The sequence below is a fragment of the Leptonychotes weddellii genome, chromosome 2, assembly GCF_054177405.1.
Source record: "Leptonychotes weddellii isolate Sample4059 chromosome 2, ASM5417740v2, whole genome shotgun sequence".
NCBI classification, from domain to species: Eukaryota; Metazoa; Chordata; class Mammalia; order Carnivora; family Phocidae; genus Leptonychotes; species Leptonychotes weddellii.
The window spans coordinates 5,586,526-5,608,715 of NC_138370.1; the positions used below are offsets into that span (position 1 = coordinate 5,586,526).

The 22,190-nt window shown below is 36.1% G+C and overlaps 1 protein-coding gene across 1 annotated transcript in view; it reads right to left on the reverse strand.

The window, feature by feature from the left end:
* The window catches only part of GPM6A (glycoprotein M6A), a 302,473-nt gene that overhangs the window by 179,312 nt on the left and 100,971 nt on the right, over window positions 1–22,190 (reverse strand). The gene's annotated exons all lie outside the window — the stretch shown is intronic.

Below are 22,190 nucleotides of genomic sequence, written 5' to 3' on the forward strand. Positions count from 1 at the left end.
CCTCTCTGGGGTTTTTAAGAAATCCTACGGGGAAATACATTGAAAGATGGTAAGGTAGAGATTGGTATTTTTATTTAAAGGATAAGAATTCTCATCCAAAACCAACTTAAAATGATAGGGAATCTATAAAAAGCAAAGCACAGCAGATAAACCTACTTGAAAATCTTATTTCCATGACAACAGAAACAGAACGTTAAAGGGACAGCACACCTCTGCAATGCATCGTTGCCGACACAATCATCTAAAATATTTTCAAGAAAAGGAACAATCTTTCAACTACATGCTGAATTATAAATACGTATGGACACATGAAAACATGCTAGCCCCTTTTAAAGACAGAGAGGTAAAGAGCTGATTTTTTAATAGGTTTTCTAACGGTTTCTAATGATTCTGGAAAACGTACAAATAAAATGCAAGATACGAACTCACACTGCGTACAAAGTATGAGTTTTGTAGTTGCCATATTTGTCATTCAATTTACCATTTTCAAAAACACCCAGCTAATCTACATTACTTTGAGATAACACAGAAAGGGCTTGCTCATGAATATAATGGAGCCAAAATAATTTTTTTATTTAAAAAATATTTTACTATATGAGACATACATAGACATTCATACCGAGTTCTTCTGAAAATTAGGGTTTGGTTTTTTGGTTTTGCATCCATATATAAAACATTTGAGAAAATTATGGGAAAATATCCTGGTTTTTCTAAGGTAGCAACAATATTTTGCACAGAATTCTTTTTTGGGATAATGTTTCCAGGGCTTCCTAAATTTGAAAGATTCTCCAAAGGCAAATTTAGCATTAAATTGTGTAAGATGATTTAAGTTTTAAATGCTACTTAAAATTATATATATTACATTATAGATTTTACATGATTCAGTTTGGTCTTCACAGAAACCCGGTGTGAAGTAGAAAGGGCAGATACTGTTATCTTTTTTTTTTTCCCATCAGTGAGCTATCTGATACTCCCAAACATTACATGCTAAGTGACCATAAAAAAGATAAACATAGTTTTTATATTTCTGTGCCCAGCTTTTGTCTACTCTATGATGCTACATCCCACACTTAAAAGATTAAGGGCTGTCATCATAAGGGGTACCTGGGTGGCTCAGTTGGTTAAGTGTCTGCCTTTGGCTCAGGTCATGATCTCAGGGTCCTGGGATAAAGTCAGGTTCCCTGCTCAGCGGGGAATCTGCTTGTCCCTCTCCCTGTGCCTCTCCCCTCCCCCCCATACCCGCTCATGTTCTCTCTCTCATATGAATAAATAAAATCTTTTTTTAAAAAAAAAGAATGCTAAGTACTTAACAATTGATGCAAAATTTGCTTTAATTGGAAGTTTATCAAAATTATTAGCTATGTGCCTATTCTTTATACCACCTGAAGATAGATATATATAGATATATATATAGATATATAGATATCTGCTGTACATAATCCCCAACATATTCATGTTGGTTCTTCTTTAGAGTTTTTAAAATCCAATATTATTAGAAGTTGAGAAGGTCTCAGGGATCATTGTCCATGATCGCACGTGATCATCCATGATCTTCCAGGTAGTTCTCGATCATTCATGATCATCCACGATTGTCTGTGATCGCCCCTGATCGTTCAGACCATGAAGTGATGTTTAAGAAGTCTTGCAGCTTGCACATGAATCACTTTATCTCAAATTAACTAAGGATTCATTAAATTCCTCTTTACTTAAAATACTTATGTCTGATTTTCTTATCACTGGCAAGATTTTATAAGTGTCTCTTGGGCTCTGGGTATTCCATTTATTTTTTTAATTTTAATTTATTTTTATTGATTTTATCTTTAAAATTTTTCTGTATACATTGATCTTTCTTATGAAGATAGATACAGGTGAAAATTATCTTAAGCTCTTTCACCTTTTCCAGATATAATGGCTAGAGAAAAGGGTCTCTTATATATTCTACAGCATTTCTATTTATTCTTGCTCAACACCAGCTTAGTCTTCTTTTTCTTAAGTCAACTAATGCCTTCAATTGTGCTGTATCTTGAGTTTTCCCTTTATACTCAATAACAACACCAAAAAAGAAATAGACTTTTTGTGAGTGACGTAAGTCAATTAGCAACATTATTTCAGTTAATTGTAAAAAATATGGGTATATCCTTAAATATCTATTCAGTATTCGGTATAATAATTCCTTTTCTTGAAATTTCTATAATAATTTAAGACTTGCTATTCTCAGTTTCCACTTTTAGTAATCCTTATCTGAATCATTGCAATAACATCCCAATTATTTTATATGGTTCAAAACTCCCCTTCCTAATATTGCCAAGACAAGGCTCATAGAGGGGATTTCTTGCATTATTCCTATCCTCAAACGCTCTTAGTTTCTCTCCATTGCTTAAATGACTGAATTTATGAATGTCGCCAAGCTACCTGTCCAAATGTATATTGTACTGCACCCTTATACTTAATGGTAGGGACAAATAAAATAATTTGCTGCTCCCAAAATATACCCCTATGTGCTCAAGCTCTTCTCTTGACCTGGACTGCCCTTCCTCCCACTTTACTCTTCCAAATATTAGCCAACCTCAAGTTCACAGCACCATTTCTGTAGGAAATATTCATTAAAGTACTGCAGTGGACTGCAGGGTTATGCCCCACTCAAATTCATATACTGACATCTAACTCTCAGTGTGATGCTGTTTGGAAGTGGGGCCTCTGGGAGGTGCTTAGGTCATGAGGATGGAGCCCTCATGAACTGGATTAGTGCCCTTATAACAGGAGACTCCAGAGAGCTTTCTTGTTCTCTTTCCACAATGTAAGGATACAGCAAAAAGATGGCCATGTATGAACCAGACAGCGGTCTCTCACCAGATGCTAAATCTGCCAGGGACGCAGTCTTGGATTCCCACCCTCCAGAAGGGCGAGAAACAACCCGCTGTTTAAGCCTCCAGCCTGTGGTTATAGCAGCCTGAACAGACTAAAGCAGCTCTTCTTTTCAAATCCTAATAGCCCATAACACTGTGTCTCTGCTCTTAATTTTACTTTTAAGTTACTTATCCTTATAGGTAACTTTTAAGTTTACCTTATACTTAACAACAATAGAAAGAAACTATTATTTCAGTGATTCCCAAATTTTTGTGCATCATGAGCCCTTTTGATAGTCTGATAAAAGCATTGGACCTGCTATCTCAACCCCTATAAATGAATATATAAAAACCTAGCAAGTTTTGTGTACATTTTGGTGTTTCAAGAAACCCAGTATGAATCCACGAAGTTCTTTAAACTTGTTAAAAACATCCTGTAACACTGGGAAGAAAATTCACACATTGATTCTTCTCTCAAGAAATTTATAGGGAGCAGCGCTCAGAGGACTGTGGCTGATTTATCTTTATAACCCCTAGCCACTCTGCCCTTATGTTGTAAGGCTTTTAACCTTCTGAGAAACACTCTGGATTAATTAGATATCAAGTAAATCATTATGGGTTTTTTTTTCCCTAAAGAAATGTATTACATAGCAAATAATCTCTTGATACATTTACAACTATTAATGTTCAGAAAATATAATTTTTTCTTAGTGATTAAAGAAATGGATGTATTGAAGCATCAGGTTTCCTACTCCATTTGACTGATTCTGCCATATTGCATGACAATTAAAGAGCCTGTGTACTAGGTTATCACCCAGAGTATCAAGAAATTGAGGTACAGAATACTAAATTCAAATAATCTAGGATGTCTGGCAATTATATTATGTACTTTAATACAAACATACAAAGCTTCTATGTGCTTAATCAATCTCATAACTATAAGATGTATAATCCAGCCAGACTTGATCTAAACAGGAAAGAATGAATGTGAGTTCAATGCATTTGTTGACATAGCTCCATTCTGAGCCCAAACACAAACAATATGTTTGGAATATTTTGGTTGCCAATATAAGATGTATAAGTAAGAACCAGTAATCAGTGAATTTTCCATTTTAGCTTAAAGCATACTAGAACATATAGAAAAAGACATTAATACAATAGTTACTAAGCCAAAGTAGTAGCTCAGTATAGAAACAGAGACAGCCTGGCTTAATAGAGAAGAAGAAATAGAATATTCCATCTAACATATACCCTAATAAATGAACTCAAGAACATTTTACTATAACACAGATGCTTACCTGAAACTACCCACTGGATGGCCCTCCCTTCAATGGAGAAACAAGGTTTCTACACATACGTATGCCCATTATGGCAAACCCCTTTTCTTAAGAAGCTCACAGTATTTTTCTAACGAAGAACAGTATTCTACAAATGAAATATTAAATTCTTTAATTCTCTCTCCCGACCCTATCTTCATTTCTCTTCTGCCTACTCCCCCGATCCCTAGCTCTTTGTCCACTGTTAGTTGGCAAGAAAGCTCATAGCTCTCCCTCTTGTGTAGCTGTCAAAACACCAAGGCTATAATCTAGTGGCTCTAAGCAGCCTCGTGCTGAAACTGTTTTCTGGAACATTTGCAGTAATGTGTAATTTTTAATGACAGCCTTTTTTGTAGTTGTCTGGCCTTCCTACTTTCAAAGACAGCAGCCCCTAATGAAAAGACTTCTCCCACATGAATACATTTCCATTTTTACCTCGGATAGTCAATGAATTGAAACTACCGGGTGCCATTTGGGACTCATCAGATGAATGAGTTCCTAATTAGAAAGACTTTAAATCTTCCTGCTCTTTTATATTTAACTTCTAAAACTACTCAACTGTCTTCCAGTCTTTAAAATCAAATACGTCACACAAAATTCTGGAGGTTAAGAGGCAAACTAAGTTATGAGTAGGACCTCTATTAGTGGACCTGAGGACACATTTTAACTTAGAGACTAGAGTCAGACGTGATGGGCATCTGATTCTAGCTTTACCTCACACGAGCTGTGATATGTTTGCAAAGTTATCATCCTATCTTAGTTTCAATTCCCTCAGATATAAAATGAGAATATTAATAATCCCCCTAACCAAAGAAGAATGTTCTGACAATTTCAGGAGATAATGTATACAGTGCTCTTGGCACATGTTTCCAGTACACGGCAATAAATATTGTTATTTATTAACTATTAACATAAAACCTAATATATTCTTGCTGTAGTTCTTACTAAGCTAAGAAGATATTACAATAATTTTGGAGCTATATTAATCGGCGTATAAATAAAAGGAATATTCAAGTAAGAAACCAATAAGAAAATAAATATATATAATCAAATTCATCTTAGGAAAAGTAATAAGCCACTCAATTTTCATTTTGGATGTTTTGTTTCTGTTCTACTAATTTATTAACAAGGAGATAGTATTGAGCCATATGAAATATTGTCCCTTGATAATTATTTCTATGTATAAAATGTATTAATTTCAAAACTGGTGATTAATTTTATATATATTTGTAATTTTATAAGATAAACCATTTTCTTATTCAGAAGTACCTCAATGACCCAAATCAAACCCGTAGCATTGGCAAAAAAACAACCCATTGATATGTTAGTCCTCTAAGATTTGCAAGTTAACTTGTTACTGTAGCCCAATCCAGCCTCCTCTGATTAATATAGAAATGGCTTCATTGATAAAGATATGGAAACAATAGTTGCATGTCATTGAGAATTTCCCTTGGTAACTGTCTTCATCTGTAATATTTGCCAATGTCATAACTTTTCTTTCACTTAATACATAGATATTGGAACTTATGTATAAGCATTTTTCCTTCCCAAAGTAATTCATTGGTAAGAAAGAGAAGACACAAACATTTATAATAAAACACAGAATCATAGCAATACATAAGCACAGATAAGGTGTTAAATGAATCTGAGAAATGAAATACGAGTCGTACTAAAAGATTTCTGGGAAGAGATGTCATACGGTTTAAGTCGGGAAAAACGGGATGCATTTGGACACGTGCAGATGAGCAGAATATGGGAACAAAGTAATGAGCAGTATTCCAGAATGACAGAACAACATGAGCAAAATCAGGACCACAGAAGAGAGACTAGATGAGTCTGGAAGGAGTGAAGGAAGTAAATCAGCAAATCAATAAAAAGTTACCATCCACCCTCCTGTATGTCTATAAAACATAAGGAATAAATCTAAGAATGTTATTGAAGGAAAGATCTGAAGAGAGAGGAAAACTTTATTCAGTGTGAAAGAAGACAGCTGTGAAGGATTTTAATCAGGAGACGAGTGTGATTCTATGCTCTACTTTAGGAATCTTATGCCATAAAAGAGACAAATACAGGCATGGCAATTAGTAAGAAGTTTATTACAATACCCTGCATGAGACATAACAAGGAACTAAATTAGAAGAGCAAGGGGCTAACCACTGGAATTCTGGAGAGATGATGAACCGGAACATTTTTAGGAATAGATTCAAAACATTCAGGAAAACGAACATATGAACATGAGGGCAATGGGTAGGGAGGAGATACAGATGCGAATGATTAAAGACTATCACTAGCATAAACAAAATTAAGAAATGCAAGGAGAGAAACAATTTTGGGATGAGGCAATTTGATTTCGGATTGCTAGCTTTGATACACTAACAGAGCATCCAGGAGGAAGGTGAAGGGGGTCTTTGAGCCAGGGAGGAGGTAGGAGCTGGGAGATGCATGCTTAACAGGGATGACAATCTGAATTATCCCACCTCACATGATCTGACATGGAATTTTCTTGGACACCAATATCCATTTTTATAATACAAGAAAAAAATACATATATACGTAAAACTAATATCCCTGCTGTGTAGGCACTCTTTCTCTCTGTTACACTTTCCACAATTTTCCTACTAGAAAGATTCCTCCTAGCTAGAAGACTACTTCCCCCCTTTCCTGACCCTTGGTTTTCTGGAGGCTGCAGTCTCCAACTGAATATACAAATGTTCTTGATGTGCAGTGAGAGGGTAGAGTAGTCAGGCTACACTGAAGAAGGATGGGCCCCTAGTCTTCTACTGGGTATTAAACAGGGATCACGGATTCGGGGGCCTTGGAGTACAGAGGAGAAATATGAGACCCTGCTTTCAGACCCACAGTTGGCCACACATAAAGGTGCGAAAAATGCAATCAAGTCGTCATTTGCAAGTCTAGCTTGCACACCGTGGAAATCTCATTCAGTTCCAAGTTTTGGTTTTGTTTCCAGTTTGATCATGAATTTAAACAATTTTCTCTTCTGTATTGAGCTATGATCTTCCTCCATTATCCTTTAGCTTTCAGTAAAATCCATTTTAAGCAACAGACAGGTGCCCGCAGGCTTAAGTGGCAGCACACAGGGTAGAGCTCTATAGGAAAAGACAGACTTGGGAAGTAAGTGGGTAATAAAAGATCAGTTAGAGCAGGACTTTAGAACAAGGGACAAATACAGGAAAATAGGCTCTCGGGAGATGGTGCTGAATTCCCCGTAATACTTGGAATGGGAACTGTAGTCATCTTATTAGGTGTGAAATAAAAGGATGAGACCAGAGGGTAATATCTATATTCCTAGCATTTGGTATTATTCCTGGGACATAACAGATACTCCATCAGTTTGGAATGAATGTATAAACACATGGAAATGCGTGAGAACCTGAAGGAGAAAATATCAAGAAAAAAGATGATGGTTAAAAAAAAAGAAGCAGCAGCAGCAGCTTTTGGAAGACTTGTACTGTTAAAAGGTAGCAATAAGAAAAGGGGGCCGTAAGAAGTGAGGGATAGTTACAGACAGGCAGACCACCAGGGAAGTATGACGGTTCCAGGGGCAAATGCAATGGGACCAAATAAAGATGAGTTTTTAAAAATTTAAGTGTTCTTTCAGGACACAGACTTCTCTTCATTCTGGCTCTAATTTGCCCTTTATTAGAGATGACAAAGAAGAAGTGAAACATCCCCTTATTGCGTCATGTTATATCTTCATTCCAAACCCTTCCAGCCCAAAAGCCCTTAGAGTTCCCATTAATAAGAACTATTTCCATGTCCAAATTTGAAAATGTACTTAGACCCTTTTTTTTTAAAACTTAAGGAATGGAGTGTCGGAAATAATTTCAGAGCACTAAATACTTAACATTTATATTTCTTTCCTATTTATTTAATATTCTGCTGCCTCTAGAACATAAAAAGAAAAGGCTTATATTGCTTTCAGAAAAACATGAAGAAAAAAGTCTCACTTTAATGAAAATGTGGAAAAACTGATCTAACAAAATAGTTCACATTCTTACAGCATGGCAGAAATCAGAAAAAAGATATAGCCTTTCTGAAAACAAGGGATAGATTATGTAAGATCTAAGGAAGTATCTGAATCAACAGTCAATAAACATTGTTTTTAGCCAACGGGGCCATCCAGTTACTGCTAGCATCACATTTCTCCTCAGCTTCTTCTTCGGGATCCCAAGTCCTGAAAAAGTCCGGTTACAGAAAGGTACAGAGATAACTGAGTGCTACAGTTAACTTGCCTTATTTTTTCTCCAATATTGATTTTAAGGGAAAACTTTTAAGCCACTTTGGTTCACAGAAATCAAAGCACTTTAAGACTAATTTACCACTTCTGTCCGTAATAACTAATACATATTTACAGTGATTACTTCAAGTCAACTCCCAAATATTATTGAAGCGAAGCTTTTTTGGCACAATATCAAAAAGGATTATTTAATTAAAAAAAAAGCCTGAAGCTAAGTTTACAAGAAAGTATTAACAAAAGAAGCTTTTCTTTTTTTCCTTTTTACCTGATCATAACCTAAAAAAAACTTGAGTTGAAGCTTTTCACACTATTAAGGAAGTATTAAATAATAGTACAGCACAAATCAGACAATAATTGGGAAATAAAACAAGTTCTTTTTTTTTTCCTTAGCTTTGCAAAGCCACAGAAACAATGAGATCAAGAAATAAGAAAATCAGGAAATCTTCATTGCTCTTTACAAAGAATTAATAAGACTACTGGTGAAGTCATTCTATGCTTTTATGTAAGGAGTTATGTTCTAAATAATTTTTTTTTTAAAAGGGAAAGGACAATACACAAAAAGTATGAGTCGTGGCAACTCAAGAATTCATGTGACTCTCTGAGATCTTATTTCTAAGCAGTATTTTTGTGTGAAGATATTAGGATATTAGTATCATTCAGTTACCAAAAATAAAAACTTTAAGCCTTCTTAACAAGTTCAGACAATTGTTGTAAGCCTAAACACTCTGAACTATTTCGGTATCAAGAGTATTTATACAATGTATTTTATAACTGGTCCACATTAATTTGAAGTGTATATTCCCACTCTCCCTTGAAACTAAATGCAAGCTGCCAATTGACTTAAACATGCCAGTAAGTTAGAAAACAAAGGGACTCTCACTCATACAAGGAGACAGGATAAAGTAGAGGGAAGGCATATTTCTGACTTGGTCAGGTTAACTGAAAATGTTGCTGAGGACCTAATTTTGATTACAAAAGAAGCACATAGTTTGGAAATATGTTTGTGCCAGCACAAATTAGCAAGAAGATAAATATCTCTTAGACAATCAGTTTCTTAGGGGAAAAAAAAAAGGACAAATCAAAGGAAACAGAAGAGGGAAGAAAGTAAGAAGCATAAGAAGACAGAGTGGAGGTGTGTCACCCAGACATTACAGGAAGCCTCTTGAACTTAAAGATGAGTAAAGTCAGAGCCTAAGTTTCACAAAGAACTGTTTTTATCGGATCCCAGTGGGAGCTCAGACAGGTAAAAATCCTAGGACTCAGCAAGAAGAAAATTCTAATGAATGACAGTGGGTGGGCTATTGCTTCAAGCCAAAGTGAGCAACTAAAATTGGATTTACCTTCATACCTGAAACAACTCCAGACTGAACAAAATATATGAAACAATGGCTTTCAAGACAAAGGATATCATGCAATGCAAGACAGATATCCCCATGAGAAAAGCTGCAAAAGAGATGAGCCCTGTGATTGCCCAGCTACCATCCTGAAAGAAGCTCCAGGCAGTGGAGCTCAGAAGGGAAACTGGCAATGTCTGCTCAACTCCCCAGGTTGAAGAGATGAAACTGAGCAGACACACATAGGCAGAAGTTGCAGAGACAGAGTACCAGAGAGGAGAGAGGTGAACAAAGAGAAAACCTGGGGATCCACAGAGGGTCTGCCTTGAGTATTCAGCAGGGTACTGATCGACAAATACATGTGAGGAAAACACCAACGGTCAGGAAAAGAACACCAGAAAGGATCCGTAGGAACAGCACCAGTCACACAGAGCTGGAAGTGGTGACTGTTCCCACCAGCTTATGTCTGTCAGGGCACAGGGGAGACTACTGAAAAGAGTTGGTCTCAGTAATACAGGGGCACCTGGGTGGCTCAGTTGGTTGAGTGTCCAATTCTTGGTCTCAGCTCAGGTCATGATCTCAGGGTCATGAGATCGAGCCCTGTGCTGGGCTCCCCGCTCAGCAGGGAGTCTGCTTGAGATTCTCTCCCTCTCCCTTTGTCCCTCCCCATACTCATGCTCTTCCTCTCTCTCTGAAATAAATAAATACTTTTAAAAATTTTTTGACAAAACACTGCAAAACTGCTCTGGTCCCAACTAACAAACCAAAAAAGGAAGCCCTGAAAGGATCAAACTGTTGCCAAGTAATAAACTACACCCCAAAACAGAACTCAAGGATAAACAAAAACAACAAAAAACTCAACAAGCAGAAATTCAAAATATCTAGCAGGCAATCAAAAATTACCTGGCATGGATCCCTATTTTACACTGCTCATAAAAATTAACTCAAAATGGATCAAAGATTTAAATGTGAGACCTAAAACAGTAAAATTCCTAGAAGAAAACACAGGGGGGAAAAAAATCCCTGACACTGGTCTAGGCAATGATTTCTTGGATAAGTCACCAAAAGCACAAGCTAAAAAAACTGAAATAAACAAATGGAACTACATTAAACTAAAGAGCTTCTACACAGTAAAGGAAATTATCAATAAGTTGAAAAAAAATCCTACAGAATGGGAGAAAATATTCTCAAGCCAAATATTCACTAAGGGGTTAATATCCAAATTATATAAAGAACTCACACAACTCAGTAGCAAAAACACAAGTAATCTAATTAAAAATGGGCAAAGAATCTCAATAGACATTTTTCAAAAAAAGATCCGCAAATCACCAAGAGATACATAAAAAGATACTCCATATCACTATTCATTACAGAAATGCAAATCAAAACCACAATGAGAGATCACTTTACACTTGTTAGGATGGCAATTATCAAATAGACAAGAGATAACAAATGTTGGCAAGGATGTGGAGAAAAGGGAACCCTTATACACTGTTGATGGAAATGCAAATTGGTACAACCATTATGGAAAACAATAAGGCCATTCTTCAAAAAATTAAAAATTAAACTATGATATGATCCCACAATCCCACGCCTGTGTCTATATCCAAAGGAATTGAAATCAGTATCTCGAAGAGATATCCATATACCCATGTTCACTGCACCATTATTCACAATAGCCAAGATATGATAACAACCTAAGTGGCTGTCAGCTGATGAATGGATAAAGAAGATGTGGTACATGTACACAATGGAATATTATTCAGCCATGAGCAAGAAGAAAATCCTGCCATTTGCAACAACATGGATGATCCTTGAAGGCATTATGCTAAGTGAGATAAATCAGAGAAAAACAAATACTGTATGATATCATTTATATGTGGAATCTAAAAAAGTTGAACTTGTCAAATCAAAGAATAAATGGTGGTTAGCAGGGACTGGGGGTGAGGTAATTGGGGAGATGTTGGTTAAGAGTACACACAATCGGTAGGATAAATAAGTTCTGAAGATCTGATGTATAACATAATGATCATAGTCAACAATGCTGTATTATTAAGAGACTAAATCTTAACTGTTCCCAACACAAAAAAGAAATGATAAATATGTAACATGATAAAAGTATTAGCTAATGCTACTGTAGTAACCATATTAAAATACATACATTTATTCAAACCAACATGTTGTACACCATAAACTTACACAATGTTATATGTCAATCATATCTCAATTTAAAAAAACTACTAAGCAAGCAAAGAAGCAAGAAAATATGCTTCTTTGAGGAGAAAATTAATCTAAACAGACCCAGAATTAGCAAGCAAGGACGCTAAAGTAATTGTATTCTAAATATCAAAAATTTAATTTGCATTTGCAAAACTTAAGAACTTTACAACACAAAAAGTGAAACTTAATGTATGCAAATTTTTTAAGGATTTTATTTACTTATTTGACAGAGAGAGAGAGAGCACAAGCAAGGGGAGCAGCAGGCAAAGGGAGAAGGAAAAGCAGGCTCCTGCTGAGGAGGCTAGATCCCAGGATCCTGGGATCATGACCTAAGCCAGAGACAGACACCTAACCAACTGAGCCACTCAGGCACCCCTAATGTATTTTTAAAGATCATTTATTAGGACAGAGATCCCAAGGAAAGAATGCAGACTATAATAAGAGAATCTACCTATATTACAAATGTATAAAACAACCATACTCAAGGGATGGGGATAAGGTGATGGTTAAAATAACCTTGGAAATGAATGGAGTCTGTAAGACAAAAGGCAAAAGGAACTAAACATAAGAACTATACTCCAGTCAACACAATTGTTTTCTATTGGAAGACAGACTACAATTCAGGTACTACGATACAAGTATATTGGAGTTGAAAAATTAAGTAAATGAATGGAAGGTGGTGCAAGTCAGGTTTCTCACTGTTGCAGTGAAAATTTGTAGATCAGCAAGAGGAGGCGGCTAGAATGATCCATTCTAGCTGATCCAGATCAGCCGCCTGATTGGAATTGGAGATATCATTAAGAACCCATGTTTACCTTTATATAGATGCAGAGGTTGCATATAGAAATATTTATAAATATGTGCATACATATAAGTTAGTATCCACAGATGTATTTTTTTTCTCCGTCAGCTGAGATGTCCTCGAAGCAATGACATTCCAGCAGCCATGAGCACATGTAGCCCCATGTCTTGGTTTTTATTATCATTCACCACTAATTAGAATCAGGAATCTTTGGAGAAATAACTGATTGTCAAACTGGGGTGGAAAGATACAAGATGAGCCCGGAGCACCTTACAGTGCTAGAAAATAAGGAATTGCTCAAAAAACAAAAATATATTGATAAACCCATTGATGATATAATGTGGTTTCCTGGAACAGGCAAAAAGGACACTAGGTAAAAACTAAGGAAATCAGGGGTGCCTGGGTGGCTCAGCCGTTAAGCGTCTGCCTTTGGCTTAGGTCATGGTCCCAGGGTCCTGGAATCGAGTCCCACATCGGGCTCCCTGCTCAGCAGGAAGCCTGCTTCTCCCTCTCCCACTCCCTCTGCTTGTGTTCCCTCTCTCGCTGTGTCTCTCTCTGTCAAATAAATAAATAAAATCTTTAAAAAGAAAACTAAGGAAATCAGAATAAAGTATGGACTTTGATTAATACTAATGTATTAGTATTGGTTCATTAATTCTAACAAATATACTACACTGATGTAAGAGAATATTAATCAGGGAAATGGTGTGCAAATAATACATGGGAATTCTCTGTACAATCTTTTCAATTTTTCTATAAATATAAAACTTCTAAAAATTAACATTTAAATCATAAAGAATATACTTGGTGAAGCAAAAATAATAGTAATGTAGTGTGTGATTTATAGATAGGCAAGAAGTAAAATACATCTTAGTACAAAGATTGAGAGGGGAGAATAAAACACAGAATTGCAAGGTTCTTACAGTATATCTGAAATACAAAATCACTTGAAGACAGATTGTAATAAGTTAAAATACATATTATAGATAATAAACAAGCACTAATATAGCAAAATAAAGATTTGTAGTTAATAAGCATGGGAAATATATAAAAAGGAATTATAAAAAATATTCAGGGGCGCCTGGGTGGCTAAGCATCTACCTTTAGTTCAGGTCACGATCCCAGGGTTCTGGGATCGAGCCCCACATGGGGCTCCCTGCTCAGTGGAAAGCCTGATTCTCCCTCTCCTTCTGCCTGCCACTCCGCCTCTCTCTCTCTCTCCCCCTCTCTCTCTCGGTCAAATAAATAAATTTAATTAAAAAAATATTCAATCTGAAAACAGGAAGGGCAAAAGGAACAAAGAAGAAATAAATAGAAAATAATTAACAAAGTAACAGATTTAAACCTAACCATATGAATAATCACATTAAATGTAAATTAACTAAATATTTGCAGAAAAATATTGAGAAAATGCAACATCCACTCTTGATTAAAAACTAGGAATAAAAAGAAACTCATCTTTATAAAAGTCATCTATAAAAAAAGCTACATCTAACATCATATTTAATGATGAAAGACTGAAATCTTTCCTCCTCTTATCAGAAGCATAACAAAAATGCTTGCTCTTACCACAGTTATTCAGGAATATACTGGAGGTTCTAGCCAATGGAATAAGGGAAAAAGAAACCTATTTTTGACAATTAGAAATTGCAATAAAAATATCACTCACAATAGCATCAAAAACCATGAAATATTTAGGGATAGATATGACAAAAATGGTCAAGAATCAAATACTAAAGACTAAAAATATTTCTGAGAGAAATTAAAGAAGACAAATCATTGGAGAGATATACCATGTTAGTTGATTGGCAAAAAGATTCCAACAAAAGGTTTCATTAAAGAAATATATGGATGGTAAATAAGCATAAAAATAGATGTTGAATATGATTAGTTGTTAGGGAATTGCACATTAAAACCACAATGAGGTATCGCCATGCATCTACAGCAATAGCTAAAATTAGGAAGACTGACCATACCAAGTGTTGTTGAAGGTGTGCAGGGAGCGATGCTTTCATATACCGCAGATGAGAATGTCAAATGGTAAAATAACTTTGGAAAACATTTTGGAATTTCCTTAAAAAGTTAAATATACACCAACCATGTGATCTAGCCATTCCACCCTTAGGTATTACCCCAAATAAATGAAAGTGTATGTCCCTACTAAGACTTCTACAGTAATATTCACAACAGCCTTATCTGCAGCATTCCAAAAGTGAAAATAACCCAATGCCCATGAACAAGTCAACGAATAAACAAATTTGCTATATCCATACAATGAAGTACTATTTGACAATAAAGTGGAATGAATTACTGATACGTGTTGCAAAATATATGGATGAATCTCAAAATAATTATGCTAAGTGGAAGAAGCTAAAAAGGGTATATATTGTATTATTCCATTTATCTGAAATTCTAAAAAATGCAAACTAATCTATGGTGATAGAGAGAAAATAAGTGATTGCCTGGAGATGGAGGAAGGGAGTTGAGTGGGATAGATGGAAACAATTCCAAAGGGTCAGGAGCGCCTGGGTGGCTCAGTCGGTTAAGCGGCCGACTCTTCATTTTGGCCCAGGTCCTGATCTCAGGGTTGTGAGATCAAAGCCTGCGTGGGGCTCCGCACTGGGTGTGGAGTCTGCTTAGGATTCTCTCTCCTTCTCCCTCTGTCCCTCCCTACCCCCTCTCAAAAAAAAAAAAAAAAAAAAAAGAACTGCAAAGGGTCATAGAGAAATTTGGAGGAAGGGCTGTACATGTTCATTAACTTTGTTGTGGTTGTAGTGTCATGATGTATAAATATGTCAAAACTTAACAAATTATACATATTAAATATGGGCAGTTTTTATGTATGTCAATTATATTTCAATAAATCATGAAAAAACCTTTTATAAAATCCAAGGAAAGTTTAGTTAAATCTCAAAATTTCAAGGACTAGATCCTCAAAACTTAGGAATTAACTATATGCCTATAACATTTAAGGGAAAGAGAACAAAAAGTAGAAGCAATTTAATCTTCTCAGTTAATACTAAACAAATTAAGGAGACCAAGTGTGTATTATTCATTTGTAGTTAAGTATAATTTGTTCTATGAAATTAACGCCCACTAGATCTCTCACTCTCTGTCTCTCTGTCTCTCTGTCTCTCTCGGTCCATACCCTTCTGTGAACTCCACGTGGGCTGTATGGCAGTAGTCAGAAAGGTGGATCTCCTACAGAAAGAATATCCTAATGAACCCACAGAAACAGACTTTAGAAATGATTTTCTCCCCAGCCCTTTCTCTCTGGACTCACATGTCCTCATTAGATTCCATATACAAAGACTGAGACTAGAATCCAGATGGAGTGCTCTGGAATTTCCTTGGAAAATATCCTATATTACAAAACATCAAGCTGCTAGAAGCTTGATGCCAGGAACAGAAACAGCCATGCTGTGGTTCCATGAATTTAAAACAACTATGAGTAATAGCTTAGACTCTAATATAAAAAATGCTATGAGTAATATATTTCACATATATATGTAGGTATTTTTTTAAGTTTTTGTTTAAATTCCAGTTCATTAATTCAGTGTAATATTAGTTTCAGATGTACAATATTTCTAAATAATACAGGATCAAAGATGTTTCAAGAGGAATTTTGAAATACTTTGACAGCCACTCTGGAAAGTAGTATGGAGGTTCCTCAAGACGTTAAAAATAGAACTACCCTACGACCCAGCAATTGCACTACTAGGTATTTCCCCCAAAGATAGAGATATAGTGAAAAGAAGGGGCACATGCACCCCAATGTTCATAGCAGCAATGTCCACAATAGCCAAACTCTGGAAGAAGCCAAGCTGTCCTTCAACAGATGAATGGATAAAGAAGATGTGGCACATATATACAATGGATTATTATTCAGCCATCAGAAAGGATGAATACCCACCATTTGCATCGACTTGGAGGGGATTATGCTAAGTGAAGTAAGTCAAGCAGAGAAAGACAATTATCATATGGTTTCACTCATATGTGGAACATAAGCATTAGCACAGAGGACCACAGAGGAAGAGAGGGAAATCTGAAGGGGGAGAAATCAGAGAGGGAGATGAACCATGACAGACTATGGACCCCAGGAAACAAACTGAGGGTTTCAGAGGGGAGGAGGTGGGGAAAAGAGGTAACAGGGTGATGGGTATTAAGGAGGGCACGTGTTGTGATGAGCACTGGATGTTATACATAACTAATGAATCATTGAACACTACATCAAAAACTAATGATGTACTATACTATACAGTGGCTAACTGAACATAATAAAAAAAAACACAGAAACTAAAATAAAAAATAAAATAAAATATTTTGACACAAATGGAAATGAAAATACAACTTAAGTCTGTAGGATGCAGTGAAAGCAGAATTGAGAGGAAAATTTGTAACCTTCCCTTCATATACTGGTAAAAAATAAAGATCTGAAATAAATAACCTAAGCTCCCGCCTAAGGAATCCAATGGAAAAAGACCCAATTAACCCCTAAAGCAAGAAGAAGAAAGGAGATAAAAAGCAATCATAGCAGAAATTGATGAAATTATTATGTGCAAGCAATTTTCAATTAATTGAGTGAAACTATAAATGTGTAAACAACTTCATGTTCTATGAAGTTTATATGCTTTAAATATTTATAGGATATTAAACAGAGACTAGAATGTTTTCTGCTATATATGCTTTCCCTTAATTATCCACATTTTTAGCTTTAAAAAAATCATGTATTTTCTTTTTATAGTTAATTTAAATACTGCCTACTCCAGGTATCTATTATCCAAGAAATTCGATGTCATCAAAACAATTTTCCCTAAAACTGCAAAAATGCACTTTTCCACTTACTAAAATGCATGTATGAAGTTCTATGAAACAAAACAGTGTCTTAGGGCTCAGTTACTCTTATTCCAGTCTACCGGCTCATATAGATTCTATGGCAAAATTGTGATTTAATATGATTCATTTTGGGAGATGAGGGAGGAGCAGTAGTGTATATTCTAATGTTTTGGCTCCTATGACCATGACATTAACTTATATAATGTTAACTGAATTTAGATCCATGTAAGTACAGATAAAATAAATCTAATAGCATGCGTATAGGAATAGGAATACAGTGCAATATTACAGGGTTACATTTTCCTTAAGATAAGGACATTTCAAGTTTATCCTTAATGAAATTAAAACCAAAAATATATTAGAACTTGCTTAAAAAAAAAACCCGTTAAAATACTTTGAATCAGGTATCAGCAACTACATGAAGATTTGTTCATCAATCAGACAGCTAGAGCTGCGCTTAAAGACACTTCCATTTTTCACTATCCCTAATATCAATTTGAATTTGTTTTCCAAATTTACAAGCTATGTTATCTGGTATGAAACAGAAACAGAATGAATAACTTGACTGAACAATTAAGTAATATGAAAGCAACACATTATACATTTTCCTTCCAAAAATAGAAAACCTAAAAAAAAAAAAATAGAAAACCTAACTTTTTAGAAAACATAATTTTTATTGACACAAACAATCACACATTTATTCTTCCAGATGTAGTTTATAACAATTGTTCTGTCAATCTAAAAAGGCCATTTGTAGTTGAAATAAGTATATAGATTAATGCAAGGCAGAACTGACAAGTTTACATTTTTAAATTTCCCCATCCAAAGCACAGTTTGTATTTAAGTCTCATTTATGACCTCAATAGATTTATTTTGGGCTGAGCTGTAAGCTCTTTAAAATTTTTTTAATGTAAGGATCTCATGCATATAGAAGAACATGCAATGGCAAGAGTAAAGTCCAGTGAATTTTCACAAACTGAATACACCCATAAACCGTACCTAGAGGATTGCCATGGTGCTAGAAGACTTCCTAACACCCCACAGTCACTGCCTTCAACAAGGACTATCTTTCCTGACTGCTAATGAAATAAATTAATTTTGTCTGTTTTTGAACCTATAGCAACTGAATCACATACTACATACTTTGAATCTGTCTGGTTTTGTTCAGCATTATGTTCATGGGATTCATCCCTGAAGGACTGTTTATTCCCAAATGCTTCCTAGTGGTCCCATCATGTTAGTGCAGCACAATTTGTTAATCCAAACCACTGTGGTAAAGACCTATGCCCTTTCTGGTGTTTGACTATTAAAACAGTCCTGTTTGAACCTTCCTATTCAACGCATCTAGTAAACAATGCACACGTTTCTTTGGAGTGCATGCCAAGTTCAGCTTTACTAACCAATTTAAACTCCCACCAGTATTAAGTGAGCATTCTACTCCAAACACTGATTTTTCTCCCGTTTCCTATTTTCTGGGACGGAGGGTCATTTTCATTTAAGCAATGTTGGCAGGTATCCTCAGGGATTATACTTTTGAAAATACATTTTTAGTAGGCATTTTAAAGCTCCAGTTGTTATTGTAACTGGGGTCATATCAACTTTACATTTTCTAAAGTAGCTGTACCAATTAAACTTCCACCTGGAGGGTAGAAGTTATGAGCATTTTAGTTTCTCCAAATATGCTTTCTGTTTGTTGGCTTGTTTTGCTTTTGCTTTGTCTCCTTTGGCTCCCTCTCTCTCCCTCTCCCCCACACACTCCCAGGCCTGTCTGTCTCTCTGTCTCTTATCTCCTTACCCTTCATCTATCTTTCTCTCTCTTATCTCTCAATCCCACCCCCCTTCTCCCTTTCTTCTTTGTCTTTTACCTAACTTCATGATTGTATTGTGTAGACATTTTTTTTTAAAGATTTTATTTATTTATTTGAGAGAGAGAGAATGAGAGAGAGCACATGAGAGGGGGGAGGGCCAGAGGGAGAAGCAGACTCCCTGCCGAGCAGGGAGGCCGATGCGGGACTCGATCCAGGGACTCCGGGATCATGACCTGAGCCGAAGGCAGTCGCTTAACCAACTGAGCCACCCAGGCGCCCGACATTTTTTTATAAAGATTTTATTTATTTGTTTGAGAGAGAGGAGAGAGCATGCGCGGGGGAGGGGCGGAGGGAGAGGGACAAGCAGACACTAGCAGACTCCCTGCTGAGCACAGAGCCAGACTTGGGGCTTGATCCCAGGACCCCAGGATCATGACCTGAGCTGAAGTCGGACGCTTAAATGACTGAGCCACCTAAGAGCCCCTGTAAATGACATACAATAAATGACTCACAGTGTAAAACTTCATGAGTTTTCAAACATGCGTACAGATGCTAAACCATCACCACAATATAGATAAAGAACATTTCCATTGCCCCCCAGTTTCCTCATGCCTCTTTGTGACCCAGGGCTCCTCCTTCCCACCCCAGACAACCACAGATCTGCTCTCTGACACTACTGTTTAGTTTGCATTTTCCAGAATTTTCTATAAATTAAATTATACAGTACATATCCCCCTTTTTTTGGCTATTTTCACTTAGCATAATTATTTTGAAATTCATCCATGACACTGCACATATTAAAAGTTCATTCCCTATTATTGGCGACTAGTATTATATTCTATGGCTACACCACAATTTGTTAATTCACTCATTTGTTGATAGGCATTTGAGCTTTTTCAGTTAGGGGCCACTACAAATAAAACAACTACGAACATCTGCGTGTAAGTCTTTGTTTGGACATATGCTTTCATATTTTTCTTGGATAAATATCCAGGAGTGAGATTGCTGGTTCACATGGTAAATGTGTGTTTAATTTCATAAGAAGCCACCAAATTATTTTCCAAAACTGTACCATTTTATATTCCCACCAGCAGTGTATAAAATTTCTACTTGCTCAAGTCATTGCCAACACTTGGAATGGCTGGACTTTTTCGATGTTGCCATTCCAGTGGGTGTAATGCTATCCCCACTGTAGTTTCAATTTGTATTTCTCTAATGCAGTGAAGTTGAACATTGTTTCATGGGTCTATTTCCCATTCATATATCTTCTTGATATTTCCTTCTCAAATCTTTTGCCAATTTTTTTTTTAAATAGGATTTCCTTTCTTCTTATTGCTGAGTTGTAAGGATTCCTATAATAACCTGGATGACATTTATAATGATACAGTTTCTGTGGCTGGTATTTTCACTATTTAAGTGTCTTTTGTAAAACAAACAGTTATAATTGTGATTAAATCCAATTTTTCATATTTTGTTCTATAGTTTGTTTTTTGTGTACCATTCAGATAATCTTTGGCCAATTCAAGATCATTGAGATTTTCTCCTGTTTTCTTCTAACGTTTCCTCCATTTTTTCAATGAACAAATTCTTTTCCTCAAATATCAAATAGCAATGCTTCATGAAAGCTTTCTTGCGGGCAAAAAAAAAAAAAAAGTTACCTTAATCCTTTCAATTCAGGTTCTCTATTTTGCTGACACTGAACATTCAACTATCAGATTTTCTTCTGTCCCTTTATTCAATTTTTCATTAAAATTTTATTAGGCACCCGCTATGTGATAGGCCCTGTGCTCAACACTGAGGATAGAAAGAAAAAAATAAAGTGTATGAGATTTTTATTCATGCAACTAAAACTTAAGTTATTAATTTGTGTTCTAAACCTCACAATTCTCCTTGATTCTATTGAGAACTCTGAAAACTTCCTCTTTGCAGTCTACAGGAGTCCTGCTGTCCCTACATGAGTCCTCCTCCCTTCTAACTTCTCCTTGACTCCAATCCCTTTTTTCATGATGAAAACTTGGTCCTTTCAGCAGATTTTCTCTTTCTTCTGTCACCAGTGATTAAAAGCTCCCGCTCCTAGTTAGGCGGCTCACATCTGAATCAGTCTCTACCAGTTTGGATCTTGTCTTCCAAAGTCGCTGCCTCTTCATCTATGAAGTGGTGACTAAAAGGATGTTTATTCTAGGGATGCCTGGGTGGCTCAGTCAGTTAAAGCAACTGCCTTCTGCTCAGGTCATGATCCCAGGGTCCTGGGATCAAGTCCCGCATTGGGCTCCCTGCTCAATGGGGAATCTGCTTCTCCCTCTCCCACTCCCCCTGCTGTGCTCTCTCTTTCCCTCTCTCTCTCTGACAAATAAATAAAGTCTTTTTTTAAAAAGTGTGGGATTTGTGGCCTTCAGCACACCTCTGTACACCTCTGCAATGTCCCTGGTCCTTATTCCAAACCATAAGTGTCCCCATGTGCGCTCTGGACTCTACCTCCCCCTCACTACTCCACTGCAGACTTACACCCTTCTCCTCTATTTCCAGCCACTTCCTCAAATTGCTTCAAGAGGTTCCTTGATTTAGCTCTTTCTGTCAGAGGCATCGGCCATCTTAGTTCTTGCCCAAGAAGCATTAAAATATTCTTATAAAGCAGGTTTGTGAATTGCCATGCAAATTACAGTATATAAAACTGAGGCAAAGAGAGAGAGTAAAATACTTCTAAAATTCATATAATAGAACTCTCTCTATTAGGTTTTCTTTGAGAATAGAAGAAGCATTATGAATTTCT